The sequence below is a fragment of the Nycticebus coucang genome, chromosome 6 (assembly GCF_027406575.1).
Source record: "Nycticebus coucang isolate mNycCou1 chromosome 6, mNycCou1.pri, whole genome shotgun sequence".
NCBI lineage: Eukaryota > Metazoa > Chordata > Mammalia > Primates > Lorisidae > Nycticebus > Nycticebus coucang.
Genome location: NC_069785.1, coordinates 68,359,175 through 68,374,214, shown reverse-complemented (window position 1 = coordinate 68,374,214; position 15,040 = coordinate 68,359,175). Strand labels below are relative to the sequence as shown.

General features: G+C 37.3%; 1 protein-coding gene across 6 annotated transcripts in view; it reads left to right on the top strand.

Moving 5' to 3' along the window:
• DENND4A (DENN domain containing 4A) overlaps positions 1 to 15,040 on the top strand; it is a 170,854-nt gene that overhangs the window by 21,285 nt on the left and 134,529 nt on the right. The gene's annotated exons all lie outside the window — the stretch shown is intronic.

Here is a 15,040-nt window from a genome sequence, read left to right as displayed (position 1 = left end):
TTTTTTTTTTTTCAGTGGGGGTGGTGGTGGGGCGATGTTGCCACCGTTCCTTTAGAAGTTTATTGCATTCGGGGGGAGGAGAAAAAAAGAAAAATCTTGTGACCTAAAATTGGGTCGCAGCGACAGCTTTTCATTATCGTGCTTAAATGACACATGTGCTGCAAGATTTGTGTTGTTCCAGTGTGATTTTATTCGAACGTATGATTACGCCTGGAGTCTTAGAGAGGGGTTTTTATTTTACGGGACAGTAATTTCTTGTTTGCAACAGCAGGACAGGCATCAGTCGACAGATATGTATTTATCTGAGGAGAAAACGCGTGTCAGCCAGGCTGAGACCCGTGAGGGCAGAAATTGTATTACTATGTGAACACGCTGTTCTTTAAAATGTGTTATACGTTAATGAAAAGAATAGCCCAAGTGTAAAGGAAGCAGATTACAAGCTGCTATTTGGTGTGTTATCTAGTCTCATTCTGTTTTCTGCTTACCCTAGGCTGCCTCTTCTCTCCGTGGGGGAAGGAGGTTAGACACCTGTAAACAGCGTAGCCCAGGTTACACTAATCTATTGGAGTACATTTGAGATTATTGTAAAAAGTATTCTCTGGGGGACCTACGATTGAGTAATAAGTGGGCACTCTTGGGCAAGTTATTCCGTTTATGTTGATGGCACTAGGATTCAGCTTCTAAAAACTTAAGTATACAGAATTTCTGAGCTATTTGAACCCTGTTTGAACTTACAATAAAAGATTATATTTGGCTTCTTTTATAGGAACTTTGTTTTGGGTAGAATTAAACATTGTGGGTAATTCCTACTTCATTTTCATAATTTCCCTCTGAACCACAGCTCTCAGTAGGAGTCCAGAATAGCATATGTTATCATCATTATATATAATATGTTACATAATTTTCTTTTTCTGAATGATTAAGCATAGACCACTGTGGAATTTTATAAGAATGTACTTGGTAGGAAAATTAATTGATTTTGATAATAGCCCAATAATGTGAATAAATAGGAGTGAATTTTGGACTGAGTTTTAAACTTATGTACACAAATTTACATATTTTAAAATTAGTGAAACGATATGAATTTTTGTTTGTGCTGGAGAGCCAAGAAGCTGATGTTGATTTGTTTTGAACTTTTCCACATGAATTACCACTGGTTTAAATAGTTATTGATTCTTACATTCCTGGAACTGTTGTCCTATTTCTGGCAACTTGAATAGTATTTCATATAATTGGAGGCTATAAGAAGGAAGGGGCAGAGAATACAACATTTATTAATTCATTCAAAAATAAAATTTATAGCAGAGTTGCAAAAGAAAACTTATTTTCCCACTGTGAAAACCTAGTTTAAGCACTGATGCGGATCTGGTATATTATGTATCTTGTGCTATTCCTGTTTAAATTGATGGCACATTATTTTAAGTGGAAAATGGAAGCGACTAGCAGGAAAATTAATTTGCTATTGTTTGCCTTCTCTGATGTCAGAAACTTATCTTTGTGGTACTTCCCTCTTTCCCACCAGAGATAGAAGAAGAAAGTGACTGAAGAAAAGTTGGTACATTTTTCTTCTTTTCTTGTTTTACTTTTTTATTACCCTAAATTGATTACTTATTCAGAAGAATTTGTGGAAGGATGGTAGGGGTGGGGGGAGTCAAGCACTCTACACTTTATGACTGTATATCATAGTTTTCACTTTGAATTCTAAAAGAGTAGAGAAGAACTTTACATTGAATAAATGATTAATTAATATACTGTATTATTAATGAGAAAAAAAGTTTTGAGACAAAAGTCTCACTCTGTCACCCAGGCCAGAGTGGTTCCATTATAGCTCACTGTAACAGATTCCTGAGCTAAAGTGATCCTCCCACCTCAGCTTCCTGAGTAGCTGAGGCTACAGGCACACACTACCATGCCCTACTAATTTTTAATTTGATTTATTTTATTTTTTTGAGACAGAGTCTCAAGCTGTTGCCCTGGATAGAGTGCTGTGGTGTCACAGCTCATAGCAACCTCAAACTCTTGGGCTTAAGCGATTCTCTTGCCTCAGCTTCCCAAGTAGCTGGGACTACAGGCGTCTGCCACAATGCCTGGCTATGTTTTTTTTGTTGCAGTTGTCATTGTTTTTTTTTTTGGCAGTTTTTGGCCAGGGCTGGGTTTGAACCCACCACCTCTGGCGTATGGGGCCGGCACCCTACTCCTTTGAGCCACAGGTGCTGTCCGCAGTTGTCATTGTTGTTTTAGCTGGCCAGGGCCAGGTTCGAACCGTCCAGCCTCAGTGTATATGGCTGCTGCCCTCCCCGTTGAGCTACAGGCATTGCCTAATTTTTTTTAAAAGATGGGGTTTCTCAGGCTGGTCTTGAATTCCTAGCCTTAAATGATCCTCCCACCTTGGCTTCCCAAAGTGCTGGGATAAGCCACTGTGTCTAGACTTAGTGAAATATTTTTAATAGGAATAGTGAAATTGATGATAATGTATGTGATGGATGTAATATCAAAATAATGTTTTCAAAAAATATTTACTGGCAGAACATAGTGTCTCACACCTGTAATCCTAGCATTCTGAGAGGCCAAGGTGGGAGGATTGTTTGAGGTCAGGAGTTTGAGATCAGCCTGAGCAAGAGCAAGACCCTGTCTCTATCAAAACCAGAAAAAAGTAGCGAGGCATGGTGGCACATGCCTGTAGTTCCAGTTATGTGGCTGGAGAGGCTGTTGTAGGAGGAGCTTTGAGCTCAAGAGTTTGAGGTTGCAATGAGCTATGATGATGCCACTGCACTCTTCCGGGGGATGGAGTGAGACCAAAAATAAATTTTTATTGACATAAAGTACAATATAATGTTGAGAGAAAAATCAAAATATAAAGATGTGTACACTGTGTTATTAGTCGTCACATGCATAAATGGCAAAAAGATTGGTAGGAAATAAATAAAATATTAACATCTGTTATCTCTGGATGAAAGGATTGTGGATAATTTTTATTTTAATGTTCATATTTCTCTCTGTTCTCTGCACCAGTTACTACTCTGATTATCACAAAAATGACAAAATATTTTCAAGGGTCATGAGAGAAATTAGTGAAAATTCCCCATTATCATTGCTCTAACAGGGAAACTACCTCTGATTTATTGTTAGCAAAACCAACCCAAATATATAGTGCTCATGAAAACAGCTGGTAATTTAGGTGAAGGCATTCTATTGATTACTAGTACCAACCTTCTACTAGTTTTACATATGTGGATTTTTGTATCAATGCACATTGGTTCTTTTCAACCACTCTTCTATTTGCTTCCCACGCCAAAATTGTTCTGTATTGACAGTGCCAACCATTGATGGGCTCTTTTACTCAGTCTTTTCCTCATTACCTCATCAGTCAGTAGGCACCGGTCTTTGTTTATGAATTGCCAGATAACTGAGAATACAAAGATAAACAAAACATGATTTCTGTTCTCAAACTCTGGCTGAGAGTGAGTTTTTTTTTCTTTCTGGATCACTAGTGCACATTGTGTACTGTGCTTCTCCTGTCTTACTGCTAATAGCCTGCTACTTCAGGCAGTATCTTTTTTCTTGGTGTTTACATCCTTTTATAACTTTCTTAGTGGTAAATATGTTTTGAGTTTCAGACAACCAATTTACAAACCAACTTTTGGGATGTTACTTAATTGCAGGTTAGGGAATCTTACATTCAGAAGGGCTGCATGTATATTATATATGGCTGTTATTATTTTTAAAATATAGTAGAGCCTCCATAGTTGACCACATCCCTACATTGAACAACTCCTTAAGTTGACCTAATTTTCATTGACCGGACATGTACCACATGTACTAAGCTCTGGTTCCTTATGATGACCACCTGCATATGTTGACCAGTTTGTTACAGTCCCTTGGGTGGTCAGCTTACAGAGGTTCTACTGTATGTGACACTTTCTTGGTTCCCTTTTCTTGCTTCCTTTTGTAAAAATCACAAGTAGAAAGCAAGAGAGAGAAGAGACAGGCTATTATGAAAAAAGAGGTAAAAAGATATTAAGGAAGTTTTCCTGCTAGTGCTATAGTTTATTTTCGCTGAAAATATGGAGTGATATATCAGAATGTATAGTAGGTGATACTATTTCTGGTATACTTGCTAAAACTTGTCTTTCCCTCTCTGTTTTTTAATTTCAAAATATTAAGGAAGTACATATGTTTTTGTTAACTGGATACCTTGTATAATGCTTAAGTCAGGGCTTTTGGTGTGCCCTATATTGGACCCAGGAGGTAAGTTTTTATCCCTCATCGCTACCCTTCCCTCTTTTTGGTTTCATTAATAATGTCCTTTATATCTCTGCACCATGAGTACTCATTCTTTAGCTCTTACTTATTAAGGAGAATATAGGGTGTTTGGTTTGCATTCTTGAGATTCTTCACTTAGGATAATGGTCTCCAGTTCCGTCCACATTGCTGCAAACAACATTATTTCATTCCTTTTCGTGGTTGAGTAATACTCCATGGCATATATCTATACACCACGTTTTCCTTATCTACTCATGAATTAATGGACACTTAGGTTGATTCCATATCTTTGCAAATATGAATTGTACTGCAAGTGCAGGTGTCTTTTTGATAAAATAACTTATTTTCCTTTGGGTAGATACCCAGCAGTGGGATTGCTGGTTTGAATTGGAGGTCTACACTTATTTCTTTGAGAATGCTCCGTACTGATTTCCATAAAGGTTGTACTCATTTGCAATCCCACCAACAGTATGTAAACATTTCTTTCTCTGTGCATCCACACCAGCATCTCTTGTTTTTATTTTATTTTATTTTTTTACTTTTTAGTAATGGCCATTCTGATGGGGTTAAAGTGGTTATCTCAATATAGTTTGCATTTCCCTGATGATTAGTGATATTAAGCTTTTTTTTTTTTTTTGAGACAGACTCTCAAGCTGTTGCCCTTGTTAGAGTGCTGTGACGTCACAACTCACAGCAACTTCAGATTCTGGGCGCAAGCAATTCTCTTGCCTCAGCCTCCCAAGTAACTGGGTCTACAGGCACCCACCACAATGCCTGGCTATTTTTTTGTTTGTAGTTTTCATTGTTGTTTGGCAGGCCTGGTCTGGATTCGAACCTGCTGGCTATGGTGTACGTGGCTGGTGCCTTAGCCACTGAGCTACAGGCACTGATCCAATATTAAGCATTTTTCATATTTTGGTTGGCCATTTGTCTATCTTCTTTTGAAAAACTTCTGCTTGTGTCTTTTATAGTTTTATGCGCTTATCCATCTTGAATTAATTTTTGTATATGGTGAAAGATAAGGGTCCTGTTTTGTTCTTCTGCATGTGGCGCTTTAATTTTCCCAGCACTATTTTTTGAACAGGGCTTCCTTTCCCCAGTGTATGTTGTCTACTTTGTTGAAGATCAGTTGGTTGTAGCTATATGAAAACTTATCTCTTTTGATCCATGTAAAAAATGTGCTTTCCATATGTATGTTAAGATGCATATATATATATACACACATAGACTCACATAGTTTAGATGTTTTTGTTTTCAAATCAAAGTTGAAATATGAGGAACAGAAATTTCTTTTTATTTTTACTGTAATATTATAGATGAGACATTTTTATTTTTGAAATGTTTTAAAAATAAAATTACCAAAAAAGTGGTATACACCCACATATAAAATGTTAACATTTTTTCATTTTTGTTTCAGATATATATTTAATATAAAAAAACTATGTATAGTTATCACACTGAATTATAAAAGAGCAGGTGACACTTGACAGACATGAACAAGCCATGTGAAGAACGAGTAAGGAAAGATGGATCATTTTCAGGGAATATAAACTTCAGAGCCTTGCAGTGCAAAGGAACTTGAGATATTTGAGAATAGAATGGTACCCATTGTGGTTAGGTATAGTGAGCTAGAGTGAAAATAGTCCAAGGGGTCTGTAGCACTTAGTATACATATGTGAGGTTCCATGAAATACATTGTTTAGTGTTCATAGTTACCCTTTATCTCAGTTTTATAGATGAGAAAATAGGGTGTCTGTGTCAGCTGAATTACCTCTTTGTCTCATATTTATTCTTTACCCCATTGCAGTCTTATTTCTACTTCATATTACTAAACGTGCTCTTACTAATACTGTCAGTCACTTTCTCAGGAAATTCTGCCCCTTGACTTCTACCATGTCACCCTCTTCTGTGTATTCTGGACCTTTTCATCATGTGAATTATTTCCTTTGAGGGTTAGCCTTCCTTTGCCTGTCCTATAGGAAGTGGTGTTCCCCAAGTTGTCCAGTTGCTCTACTCAGCCTTCACATTTTCCTAAATTATGGTCATCCTGATAGTTTTCAGTTGCCCTGTATGTACCTAGGCTGTTTTTTCAGCATTGGTATCTTTCTAAAGCATCAGATTATCTTATATACCCACTTATCATCATCTTCACCTCACACTCTTCTTGTCCAAACTGAACTTATTTACCTAGCTAAAGTTTTTCTTATTAATAACGCTGTTTAAACTCTGGAAATACCCTTTACTTTTAATCTTTTCTTAGTCTTTTCTGTAGCATTTAATCATCCTTTCCTGTAAATGGATTAAGGTATAAGAAATGGGTAGCTGTGCTAAGATTGTGCTTTTTTAATTTGGGAGATAAACTGAAGCATATTGTAGAGAAAGGTCCAACAAGGGAGTAGAGTGGGGGAGATTCCCAAAAACTTCTGAGACAAATCTGTACAGTATTCCTTCACTATTTGGCTTAAGATAAGTTCTCAAAATATTTGGCATTCATAATCATGTGCAATTTCATTAATTACTTTCTAGAGGCAATATGTTACTAAATAAAAATTATTGATACCTCTGCCTTATTCCGTTATTGTAAACAATTATGATTTGTTTACTTAAAATCTTTTTTATGGCAATTACTATTCAATTTTTCATAAATATTTTCTTTTACTCCAAATTTAACATCTCATTTTTTTTTTTTCTGAATACCAGAACTATCTATTTTGGAAAATATGATAAAAGTGCTACTTATTTTATCTCTGAACTTGCTGTTACTGTTACATGTATAGATTTTCCCAGCCTTGCTGAAGTTTGATTATGTGAGACTAGTCAGTTTCATATGTAAGCTTGTCTTGCCTGTTTTAAGCCTGAGAACAATACAAATTACTGGTATTTATTTTGCTTCAGTATCCATTTGAGAATTATTACTGGACAAATTAAGTTGCTTTTGGTCTAAGTTGCCAAAGGAAACTTCTTACTAACAAACTAATATCAAAGAAAAATGGAAAAGCTAATTCTGTACAGTTGACCTTTGAACAATGCATGGGTTAGGAACACTGTCCCCAATGCAGTTAAAAAACTGTGTATAACTTTTAACTCCCTCCAAATTTAACTACTAATCACCTGTTTTTGACTAGAAGCTTTACTGATAACATAAAGTCAATTAACACATATTTTGTATGTTATGTGTATTATATACTGTATTCTTACAGTAAAGTAAGCTAGAGGAAATAAATTTTTATTTTTTATTTTTTTTAATTTTGTGACAGATTCTCACTCTGTTGCCCTGGGGTTGAGTGCCCTGGCATCATTATAGCTTATAGCAACTTCAAACTCTTGGGCTCACGTGATCCTCAGGCCTCTGCTTCTTGAGTACCTGGGACTGTAGGTACCTGCTACAACACTAGACTAATTTTTCTATTTTTAGTAGAGACGAGGTCTCTTTCTTGCTTAGGGTGGTTTCAAACTCCTGAGCTCAAGCAATCCTCCCATCCCACCCCACGTCTCAGAATGCTAGGATTTCACTGCACTTGGTGAGAAAAGAAATGTTATTAAGAAAATCATAAGGAAGAGAAAAAATGTATTTACTGTTCATTAAGTTGAAGTGGGTCATCATAAAAGTCTTCATCTTTTCTTCATGTTGAGTAGGCAGAGGAGGAGGAAGAGGAGAATTTTGGTCTTGTCATATGAGTGGCAGAGGCAGAAGAGTTGGAGGTAGAAGGGAAGTGAGAGAGGCAAGCATACTCACTATAACCTTTATTTAAAAAATGCATGTACGTGAACCCACATTGTGTTTTTTAAGGGTCATTTGTGTATCAGTCTTGTTTTAGAAGATAATGCCATTTACAAGCATACCTCATTTTATTGTGCTTTGCAGATAACTGCACATTGTACAAATTGAAGGTTTGTGGAAACTTCGTGTTAAGTAAGTTTATCAGTGCCATTTTTTCAATAGCATATCCTTACTTTGTATCTCTGTGTTTCATTTTGGTAATTCTCACATTTCAGATTTTTTCATTATTATATTTGTTATGGTGATTTGTGATGATCGGTGGTCTTTAATGTTATTACTATAATTGTTTTGGGGTAGCACGAACTATACCCATATAAGACAGAAAACTTGATCCATAAATGTTTTGTGCGTTCTGACTGCTCCACTGATCAGCCATTCCCCATTCCCATCTTTCTCTCTCTCCTCCCCCTTGAATCTCCCTATTCCTTGAGACACAAAAATATTGAAATTAGGCCAATTAATAACTCTGCAATGGCCTGTAAATGTTCAAGTGAAAGGAAGAGTTGCAGGTCTCTAAATCAAAAGCTAGAAATGATTACGCTTACTAAGAATATGTTGAAAGCTAAGATAGGCCAAAAGCAGGCCTCCAGCAGCAGTTAGTCAAGTTGTTGAATGCAAAGGAAAAGTTCTCAAAGGAGAGAAAAGTGCTACTTCATTGAACACACAAATAATAAAAGTGAAACAGCCCCTTGAGAATGTGGACAAAGTTTCAGTGGTCTGGACAGAAGATCAAACCAGCCACAACATTCCCTTAAGCCAAAGCCCAATCCAGAGTGAGGCCCTAACTCAGTTCAGTTCTATGAAGGCTGAGAAAGGTTAAGTAAGCTGCTAAAAGTTAAGTTTGAAGCTGTCAGAGGTGGTTCATGAAATTTAAGGAAAGAAACCATCCCTACAATAGAAAATGCAAGGTGAGGCAACAGGTGCTGCTAAAGAAACTGCAGCTAGTTGTCAAGAAGATCTAGCCAACATAATTGATGAAGGTGACTACATTGACCAACAAAATTTCAATGTTTATAAAACAACCTTCTATCAGAAGAATATGCTATTTAGGGCTTTCACAGCTAGAGAGAAGTCAGTAGGCTGACTCTCTTATTAGATATTAATGCAACTACTGACTTTAAAAGTTGAAGCCAACACTCATTTACCATTCTGAAAATCCTAGGGGGGTCTTAAGAATTATGCTAAATCTGTGCCTGTGCTTTGTAAATGGGACAACAAAGCTCGAAGACAGCACATCAGTTTACAGCATTTTAAGCCCACTGCTGAGACCTACTGCTCAGGAAAAGATTCCTTTCAAAAATATTATTGTTCATTGACAAGTTACCCAAGAACTTTGATGGAGATGTACAGGGAGATTAATGTTTTTTTTCATGTCTGCTGAAACAACATTCATTTTGCATCCTATGGGTCGAGGAGTAATTTTGACTTTTAAGTCTTATTATTTAAGAAATATATTTCATAAAGCTTAATAGCTACCATAGGTAGTGATTCCTCTGATGGATCTGGGCAAAGTCAGTTGAAAACCTTGTGGAGTGGATTCACCAGTCATGGATAACTTTGAGGGGTTCAAGACTTTAGTGGAGGAAGTAACCGACTGATGTATAGCAATAACAAGAGAACTAGAATTTGAAATGGGTCCTGAAGATATGATGGAATTGCTGCAATCTCATAATAAAACATGAACTGATGAAGAGTTGCTTTTATAGATGAACAAAGAAAGTGATTTCTTGAGATGAAATATGCTCTTGGCAAAAATGCATTGAAATGATAACAAAGGATTTAGAATATTCCATAAACTTACAACAACAAGGTTTGAGTAGATTGACTCTGATTTTGGAAGAAGTTTTATTGTGAGTAAAATGATACAGATAGCATCCCATGCTGTAGAGAAATCTTTCATTAAAGGAAAAGTCAATCAGTGTGACAAACTTCATTATTGTCTTCATTTAAGAAATTGCCACAGCCACTCCATTCTTCAGCAACTATCCCCTAATCAGTCAGCTGCCATCAACATCTAGGCAGCAAGACCACCCACCGCAAAAAGATTACAACTTGCTGAAAGCTTGTTAGTAATAAAGTATTTAAAAATTAAGATATGTGTATTTTTTTTTTTACTTTTTTTTTTTTTTATTATTGTTGGGGATTCATTGAGGCTACAATAAGCCAGGTTACACTGATTGCAATTGTTAGGTAAAGTCCCTCTTGCAATCATGTCTTGCCCCCATAAAGTGTGACACACACCAAGGCCCCACCCACCTCCCTCCTTCCCTCTTTCTGTTCCCCCCCCATAACCATAATTGTCATTAATTGTCCTCATATCAAAATTGAGTACATAGGATTCATGCTTCTCCATTCTTGTGATGCTTTACTAAGAATAATGTCTTCCACGTCCATCCAGGTTAATACGAAGGATGTAAAGTCTCCATTTTTTTTAATGGCTGAATAGTATTCCATGGTATACATATACCACAGCTTGTTAATCCATTCCTGGGTTGGTGGGCATTTAAGATATGTGTATTTTTTGGACATATGCTATTGCATACTTAACTGGACTGCAGTCAGTATAGTTTAAACATAACTTTTATTACCATTGGGAAGCCAAAAATTTTGCTTGACTTGCTTTATTGCAATATTTGCTTTACCAGTGGCCTAGAGCCTAATACGCAATATTTCTGAGCTATGCCTGTAATGACTGTGCTATTGGTCAATAATTTCTTTTTTAAAGGTTACTATATTTTACCACTGAAGTTGAGGATTCTGAAGTACCATGTTTTCAGAAAAATGGATGTAGATGGAGAAAACTGTATAATGATTTTGCTTGATAGATAGGACTGAGTATTATCATCAGAAAAGATATACTTTACCCCCTTTTTGGTCAAAATTCTAGTAAGTAGTATTTTTTTTAAGTGATTTGTTCAGTTGGGCTCTGATATGTTCCTTATTTCTTATTTCTCATTTTTCTGAATGTTAGAACTTTGTAATAGAATTTTAGTCATAGTGACTCACAGCTGTACTACTGAATTTATACGATGTTGTTTGAACTGTTAGTGAATATTTTTCTTTACTTTTTTTTTTTTTTTTGTAGAGACAGAGTCTCACTTTACCGCCCTCAGTAGAGTACCATGACGTCACAGGACTCACAGCAACCTCTAGCTCTGCTTATGCAATTCTCTTGCCTCAGCCTCCCAAGCAGCTGGGACTACAGGCACCTGCCACAACGCCTGGCTATTTTTTGGTTGCAGTTTGGCTGGGGCTGGGTTTGGCCCGTCACCCTCGGTATATGGGGCCAGCGCCCTACTCACTGAGCCACAGGCACCACCCTATTTTTCATTTTTTTATGCTGAGGAGTGTCAAGGATTTTTTTCTTTCCATGATTATTAACTGATATTTTGATATTCCTACTTTGCCTTTTCTTTTTTGAGGTTTGCTTAAGCAGATTTCTTTGGAGTATAAGTAACAGAAATAAAATTTAAACTAACTTGGGCGGCGCCTGTGGCTCAGTCGGTAAGGCTCCGGCCCCATATACCGAGGGTGGAGGGTTCAAACCCGGCCCCGGCCAAAGTGCAACCAAAAATAGCCGGGTGTTGTGGCGGGCGCCTCGGGAGGCTGAGGCAAGAGAATTGCTTAAGCCCAGGAGTTGGAGGTTGCTGTTGCTGTGAGCTGTGTGAGGCCACGGCACTCTACCGAGGGCTGTAAAGTGAGACTCTTGTCTCTACAAAAAAAAAAATTCAAACTAACTTACTCAAAAAAAAAGAATTAATAGCCAGGATACTGAGAATATCACAGTATCTAATGGTAGAAGTAGCACCAAGCCTGTGAATGGGATGGAACCAGGAACCGCATACTCATCAATAACCCAGGCAACTGTTTGCTCACTACCCTTGGGCAGCATGACTTCTCTGTATCTCCCTACTTGTGTATGTCGTTTTTCTATTTCTACATGTTGTCTTTTACCACTGTGCATGGCTAGACATGTCTTCTAATTTTTAAATTCATGTATTTGGTCACAGTTCTGTGATTCCCTTTTAAACCCTTGGAAGGAAATTTAGTTTGAGGCAGATATCTATGTCTGGTCTAATCAGCGATGGCTGATGAAGTCAAGATTTCATAGACTATCACTTTCAAGCACAATTTTTATACAAAGGGAGTAGATGCAGGACATACAGATCTCAGCGGAGTGGTGTGTGGGTAAATAGATATTCTAAAACAGTGGCTCTCAACCTTCCTAATGCCGTAGCCCTTTAATACAGTTCCTGTGAGAACCGCTGTTCTAAAAGGTGGTGATTACAAAGGAACACTAATGAGAAATAAAACTAAGATCTTTTTTAACAAAATAGATAACTCTTGGTGGCTTTTTATAGTAGTAAAGAGCTTAAATTATTTCTTTAATTTATATTAAAGACATGTATAACTATTATGGATCCATAAAATTTTTTTAAAAGTGAAAATGATACATAGTATAAGCGTAATGTAAATTTAAAAGCTACATGTCTAAAATGACTGATCAATAGTAAAATTTTATAATATTTTTAATATTAAATATTTTATAATATTATTATTTAATATTTTATTATTTTATGTCGGGTTTTTCTCCTATGAAATTGTACTACTATTAAGCAAAACCAGTGTAGGCAGTTGGCAGAATGCTTTGTGCTTCACTGCTCTGATCTACTCTTGATTAACACCTTTACTTCTCTTTTCAATTCCTTTATCTACTCATTCATGATTCCTGCTCTACCTCATCAGAAATTACCAACCAGCCAAACCAAACCCTCCCCCCTAAAAGCCCAAGTTGACTGTTCTGAGAAGTGACTGTGGTGAGAAGGAGAGAAGGGAGGTAGTTTGGGCCAGCTTTATGGAGGTGGTGGTGGTGTCTGTGTGTGTGTTTGAAGAATTACGTTTCTTTTTTTTTGTTTTTTGAGACAGAGTCTCACTATGTCGTAGAGTGCTGTCATAGCTCACAGCAACCTCAAACTATTGGGCTTCAGCGATTCTCTTGCCTCAGCATCCCAAGTAGCTGGGACTACAGGTGCCCTCCACAATGCCCGGCTATTTTTTGGTTGTAGTTGTCATTGTTGTTTGGCAGGCCCAGGCTGGATTCAAACCCATCAGTTCCTGTGTATGTTTCTGGCGCCCCAGCCACCGAGCTATAGGCGCCTACCCAGCATTACGTTTCTTTTCGTGTAGCAGACTCAGAAATACTAACCATTGTCACGAGGGTCACAAATTATGACTGTTTCTGTGCTTCTGCAAACCCACCAGTCTTTCTTTTGTCACATTTATCCTTCAGATGTGCTTCTAGTTTTATTTAGGTATATTCAAATATGTTTTTGATACTGTGTAGGAAGGGGGTGATAAGCAGAGAAGATAAAGATAATATGCCTTTATGCTTGCTGCTCCTTTTGTTTGGAATGCTTTTCACAATCTGTCCTCTATCACTTCACTCATATTTCAGGATTTTCTTTTCTCACTCAAGCTTAAGCTGTATGTCATTCTTGTGCTTCCTGTGATTACTCCTGTTATAAATTCATCATTTACTATATCGCTTGTCTGCCTTCTCTGTTAAACTCCTTTAAGGCATGGTCTTGTCTTTGTGTTTCTAGTGCCTAGTACAAAGCCTAGCACATGGTAGAGGTACTATTTCAGGATTCTTGTTTGCAAAGAACAGAAATCAACTCTGGTTCGCTGAAGTAAAAGAAAAGAATTTATTGGAAGGATAGGGTTAGCTTGTAGAAATACCTGGAATACCGGAGAGCCAGATTCAAGAGAACAAACAAGCCTCAGGGCTAGACCATGGCCAAAAGTTATACTATGTCCTTTTCCTGTTTAAGACAACACTGATGCCACTAGATACCATTACTGGAATATTGCCACTGGGTGCTAGATGTCACAGCTCTAAGAATGAGTTGGGTTGTCTTGTTTATTTGTTTTTCTTATAAGGGATAGAAATTGCTTTCTCACAGATCTGGAGACTGGAGGTCCCAGATAAGGATGCCACCAGTATGGCTGCTTTCTGGTGAGAGCCCATTTTGAGGTGGCAGACTGAATTTTTGTTGTATCCTCACATGGTTTAAAGAGTCCTAAAAATGAATTTTAAGCTGTTTTCTCCACTTTATCTGTCGATTAAAATTCTGCATGTGTGCATCTAATGGACCAGTCTATGTGCTTGGTCCCTAAATAGGGAGAGCAAGTATCTGGCCTTTTTGGCTTCCATGATTGGCTCTAGGGCCTAGCTTCTTTCCAAAACCCGTGTAGTGGCATATTCTCTAAATATAGGAAGGAGTTCAGATGCTGGATGGTGCAAAATAAAATTGATATATTTCTATTTCAGTATTCAATAAGTATTTGTCAGATGAATAGATGAGAAAATAGTCATGATTTTCTGTCTCTGAACCTTTGCATGACCAAGCATTGACGTGATTATGGTGCATTAATGTAATTCAAAACAAAATCAATACCAAACTAAAAAATAAGCAAAATCAGCAAAATTCTGATTTTTAAAATGATGAATATCTCGGGCTGCGCCTGTGGCTCAGTGAGTAGGGCGCTGGCCCCATATGCCGAGGGTGGCGGGTTCGGACCCAGCCCCGGCCAAACTGCAACAGAAAAATAGCCAGGCGTTGTGGCGGGCGCCTGTAATCCCAGCTGCTCGGGAGGCTGAGGCAAGAGAATCGTGTAAGCCCAAGAGTTAGAGGTTGCTGTGAGCCGTGTGACGCCACGGCACTCTACCCGAGGGCGGTACAGTGAGACTCTGTCTCTACAAAACAAACAAACAAAATGATGAATATCTCATTAAATGATTTAAATAAAATTATTTGAATTTAATTTAAACTTTTTTTTGGTCTCCTATTTTGAAATATCCTAGCTACAAGTTTATTTGATGATGTAACGCTGGAACTATGATTTTAATTTGGCAAAAGTGATTCTAGAGCATTTAACTGCTATACCTTAACTACTATTCTAATAGTTTTCATTTAGTTGTGTTTAGCAACGACT